Consider the following 6,000-nt stretch of genomic DNA (forward strand, 5'->3'; position numbering starts at 1 on the left):
TCTTGGTTTAGCTTTGGTATGTGGTACTTATTTAAAAAAATGTCCATTTCTTTTGTATTTTCCAGTTTTGTGGCATACAGGCTTTTGTAGTAAGATCTAATGATTCTCTGAATTTCCTCTGTGTCTGTGGTTATGTCCCCCTTTTCATTTCTGATCTTATTTATTTGCGTGTTCTCTCTCTGTCGTTTAATTAGTTTGGATAGGGGTTTGTCGATCTTGTTGATTTTCTCCAAGAACCAGCTTTTTGTTTCATTGATTCTTTGGACTGTTTTCTGTGTTTCTATTTTGTTGATTTCAGCCCTCAGTTTTATTATTTCCAGTCTTCTACTTCTCCTGGGCGCGTCTGCTTCTTTTTTTTCTAGAGCTTTCAGGTGTGTTGTTAAGTCCCCAATGTATGCATTCTCCGTTTTCTTTAAGTGGGCACTTAGTGCTATGAACTTTCCTCTTAGCACTGCTTTCATTGTGTCCCATAGGTTTGAGTATGTTGTCCCTTTATTTTCATTAAATTCAAGGAAGACTTTAATTTCTTTCTTGATTTCTTCCTTGACCCAGGTGTGGTTCAGTAGTTGACTGTTCAGTTTCCATGAGTTTGTCGGTTTTTTGGGGGCAGCGTGGTTGTTGCCTTCTAATTTTAATCCGTGATGATCTGATAAGACACAGGTGGACACTGATATTTTTTTGTATCTGTGGAGGTTTCCTTTGTTTCCGAGTATGTGGTCAATTTTTGAGAAGGTTCCATGAGCTGCAGAGAAGAAGGTATATTCTTTCCTATTTGGGTGGAATGTTCTATAGATGTCTGTTAAGTCCATTTGCTTCATTACCTCCAATAATTCTCTTAATTCTCTATTAGGTTTCTGTCTGATTGACCTGTCCCTTGGAGAGAGAGGTGTGTTGAAGTCTCCTACTACTAGTGTGTGTGGTTTGATGTCTGCCTTGAGTTCTAGTAATATTTCTTTTACATAAGTAGGTGCTTTTATATTGGGGGCGTATATATTCAGGATTGAGACCTCCTCCTGATGAATTGTTCCTGTTATGAGTATAAAGTGACCGTCTCGGTCTCTTCTGATTGATTTTAGTTTGAAGTCAGTTTTGTTAGAAATTAGTATGGCCACACCTGCTTTTTTCTTAGGACCATTTGCTTGAAACACCTTTTCCCAACCCTTTACTCTGAGTAGGTGCCTGTCTTTGTGGTTGAGATGTGTTTCTTGCAAACAGCAGAATGTTGGATCCTGTTTTCGTATCCAATCTTTTAGCCTGTGCCTTTTTATAGGTGAATTGAGCCCATTAATATTAAGTGATATTAATGACCAGTGGTTGTTTACTCCGGTTATTCTTATTGCTTTTGGTAGTAGAGATTGTCTCCCTTCTTTGAGATGTGCTCGTGAAGGGTCATTAGATGCCTGGGTTATTGTAGGCAGTGTTGGCAGTGTTGGATTCCTTGGGTTGCGATTTTCCTTCTATTACTTTCTGTAGGGCTGGATTTGTGGCTACGTATTGTTTAAATTTGTTCTTATCCTGGAATGTTTTGTTTTCTCCATTGATAATGAATGATAGCTTGGCTGGGTATAGTAGTTTGGGTTTGCATCCATGGTCTCTTAGCTTCTGCAGAACCTCTATCCAGGACCTTCTGGCTTTCATAGTTTCCATCGAGAAGTCAGGTGTAAGTCTGATCGGTTTACCTTTATAAGTTACTTGCCCTTTTTCTTTTGCAGCTCTTAATATTTTTTCTTTAACCTGTATATTTTGTGTTTTGATTATTATATGGCGAGGAGATGTTTTTCTTTGATCCAGTCTGTTTGGTGTTCTGTATGCTTCTTGAATATTTAAGTGAATATCTTTCTTTAAGTTGGGAAAGTTTTCTTCCATAATTTTGTTGAAAATATTTTCTGGGCCTTTGAGCTGTGACTCTTCTCCTTCTTCTATTCCTATTATTCTTAGGTTTGGTTTTTTTATTGTGTCCCATAGTTCCTGAATGTTTTGTGTTGAGAATTTGTTGGCTTTGCTGTTTTCTTTGATCTGTTCGTTTATTTTCTCTATGGTGTCCTCAGCATCTGAGAGTCTTTCTTCTAGCTCTTGTATTCTATTGATTATGCTTGTTTCTGTAGACTCTGCTCGTTGGCCTAGATTTTCCATATCCAGCTGGTCCTCAGTTTGTATTTTCTTCTTTGCCTTCATTTCAGTTTTCAATTCTTGAACTGTTTCCATTACCTGTTTGATGGTTTTTTCTTGGTTTCCCAGGGTATCATGTACGTATTTACTCATTTCTTCAAACTTTTTGTTATACTTCTCATCCATTTCTATAAGGGCATTTTTTACATGTTGTTTAAGGGACTCTATTATCTTCATAAAGTCGATTTTTTCCATTTCTTCTGTGTTAGGTTGTTCAAATACTTCTGTTGTAAGATCATTGGGTTCTGATGTTTTCATGTTGTTTTTCGGATTATTGGGAGCATTCTTGCCTTGGCGCCTGCCCATCTCCTCCTATTGATCCTATCCAATGGGTCCTTTAAAAACCGGATCAGGTTTCCCTGCTGGCCAAGGGCTCCGCTTACAAAATGCCCTCACTCTCTTTCGTGGTTCCTGCTGCAGGCCAAGAACCCTCTCACCCCTCTGAAGGATCTTCAGGACAGGACCAGGCTCCCCTTGTGCCAGTGACCTGGCCAACCAAAGGCCTACCTCTTTGATTCGATTGTAGTAGGGCGATCTGCTCTCCTTATTGCACGCCTGTTCCCGCCGCTTGGGTCTGCCTCTGCGCCGGTCCCCGAAAGCCTCTTCCTGTATGCGGTGTTGCTCTGCCGCTTCTGGCCGCCGCCGCGCCGCCGCCGCTCCGCCGCGTCTGGCCACCGCCGCTCCGCCCCGTCTGGCCGCCGCCGCTCCGCCTCTGTGCGTCTGGCCGCCGCCGCTCCGCCTCTAAAAAAAAGCAAGTTTTATGAGTTGGAAATTTTATACTTTTTTTTAATGAACTCTAAGGGAATTTTTGGAAACAGGAAGTTCTGTTACATCTCTTATAAACTTGTGGGCTCAACTTACATAGAAAGTGTCTACAATCTGAGTTGAGGAGGAACATCATTGACTTTCTGTCATCATATAGAAACCTACATTTGGAATGAGGTATAGATCCTGAAATGTTTTCCAGAGCAAGTTTTGTATGTAGAAAGAAAAAAGAACTGATGAATTGTCTTTTCCTAATATTTACCTAGAAAGAATCTGTTTCTATTCCTAGTTAGCAAGGGATGGTAAATAAAAATCAAATGCTCATCACTTCCATCAGGAACAGATGTATTTCATCTGAATGTAGGTGGAGCTCACTGGTCTAAGATCAACATCCCAACAAGGCTTTACTCCCCTTTGTAGCCTTCAGGGAAAATCTGTTTTCCTGGGCTTTTCCCTTCAGAGGCTTCATATCCTTCAGCCACTGCTCCTCTCTCTCACCTTCAAACTAGCAATGCCACATATTTCACTTTTCTTCCAGTGACAATTTCCTGACTGACATTACCGGAAATGTTGACTGCTTTGAAAAAGCCTGAAGTGTGTAATTATATGACTAATCAATTATGATGACAGATTTATCAATCAAGTTCCCATTTTAGGAAATAAAATATAAATTAAAATTTTTATAGCATGCATCATGATGGGTCTTGTACCATAAACATGTTCATACACTATAGAATGACTTAGGCAAAATATTTGACATATATTATCTTCATTATCACTACAATTATCTTCATTGTGTGTGGGGACAATGGTTAACAGCTAATCTTTTAGTAATTGATGGGTAATTTATACATTGTTTCTAACTATAGCATCATGTTGAATTAGATCTATCAAAAATTCTAATCTAACTGATTTTTTGTGCATTTGATTAGCACTTTTTAGAACTTACTTTTGTCACTTAATGCAATATATTCCCAAGATCTAGTTACTGGGGTATGGAAAAATGAGGGACCAGTTACTCTTCTGATCACGTTACTATTTCTATTAAGTAACAAAGGGTCTCTTTAGTCTACCATCCTCATTAGCGATGTTTGAAAATGTCTAGTTTTATATTTACTTATTTAATATCACTTGGTCTTTTTCATGGGACGACCTTGTACAACAATTCAATTAAATAGAACCCAGTGCTTGCACAGGAAGTCCCACCCAACAGTAAGAATAAGTGAGTTGAGACTCTGTATCCTTATTACTAGAAGTCTTTATTGGGATTACCTTCAAAGATTACAGGGCGTTTCTGTGGCACTTGGTTTCTAAACCACCACCCCAAATGCCCCACAATTCCAGTTCTCTCCCTGCACTCTCTCCCACAATCTCACCTCCCAAAAACTTGATCCTTCTGCTCCCATCCCCAAAAGCCCCCCGTACACCCATAAAATCTATTCCATTTTCCCTTCCCAGAGATAGTCATGCATCTCAACCAGACCCTTTCTCTTTATTGAACCTCTCTGCTTCTATGAATTGTAGCTTAATTATTATTTACTGAATGGCTACTATCCACTTATAAGAGAATATATATCATATTTGTCTTTCTGGGTCTGGGTTGCCTCACTCAGGATGACTTTTTTCTAGTTACATTCCTTTTCCTGCAAATATCATGGTAGCACTATTTTTAAAGAACTGAGTAATACTTCACTGTGTAAATTTCTCACATTTTATTTATCCATTTTTCTCTTGAGGGACATATAGGTTGTTTTCAGTTTCTGAATATTATAAATAAATCCAAAATTAACATGGTTGAGCAAGTGTCCTTGTAGAATGGAGCATCCTTTGGGTATATGTTCAAGAGTGGTATAGCTTAATCTTCAGTTAGATTGAGTTCTAATTTTCTGCCATATTGATTCACTTGAACTTAAGTTTTGTGTAGGGTGATAAATATGGATCTTTTCGCATTCTTCTACACACAGACAGCCAGTTTGATCAACATATTTTTGTTGAAGAGACTGTCTTTTTCCAGTATGTATTTGTGGTTTATTTATAAAAGGTCAGGTTTTCATAGGTGTGTGGATATATGTCTAGGTCTTCAATTCAATTCTATTAGTAATTGTGTCGATTTTAGGCCAATACCATGTGGTTTTTATTATTAGAGTTTTGTAGTACAACTTAGAATAAGAAGTGTTGAAACTTCTAGCATTTCTTTTATTGTTCAGGATTATTTTCACTATCCTGTTTATTGTTGTTGTTGTTTTTCCTATATGAAGTTGAGAATTGTCCTTTTAAGGTTTGTAAAGAATTGTGTTGAATTTTTTGTGGAGATTACATTGAATCTATAGATTGTTTTTGGTAGGATGGATATTTTTACTGTGAAAATTTTACCAGTACATGAGGATGGGAGATCTTTCTGTTTTCTGTTTTTTTTCCCCCCCTCAATTTATTCTTTCAAAAGCTTGAAGTTTTGGTCATACAAGTCTTTCACTTGCTTGGTTAGAGTTACCTCAAGATACATTAAATTATTTGAGGCTATTGTGAAAGGTATTGTTTCCCTGATTTCTTTCTCAGTCTATTTATCATTTGTATAAAGGAGGGTTCCTATTTTTTTTTTTGAGTTAATCTTGTAACTTGCCACTTTGCTGAAAGTGTTTAATCATCTGTAGAAGTTCCTTGGTAGAATTTTAAAAATCATTTATATATACTATAGTATCATTTTTCAATAGCAATACTTTGACATCTTCCTTTCTAATTTCTGTCTCTTTGATCTCCTTCAGTTCTCTTACTGATCTAGCTAAAATTTCAAGTATTGTATTAAGTATATATAGAGCAAGTAGTCAACCTTTTCTTGTTCTTAAATTTCTCTCCCTTTCATTTGAAGTTAGCTTTAGCTTGTTGTCTTTGTAAAGTTTAGGTATGCCCCTTGTATCCCAACTCTCTCCAGGACTTTTTTGATGGAGTGCTGGATTTTGTCGAAGACCTTTTCTTCATTTAATGAGGTGTTCATGTGTTTTTATTTCTGTTTGTTTATATGGTGAGTTACAATTATTGATTTTTATCCCTGTATCTCTTGAATGAAGT

Source organism: Microtus oregoni, unplaced genomic scaffold (genome assembly GCF_018167655.1).
Source record: "Microtus oregoni isolate MIOR12 unplaced genomic scaffold, Mior012 000020F_ref0000438, whole genome shotgun sequence".
NCBI lineage: Eukaryota > Metazoa > Chordata > Mammalia > Rodentia > Cricetidae > Microtus > Microtus oregoni.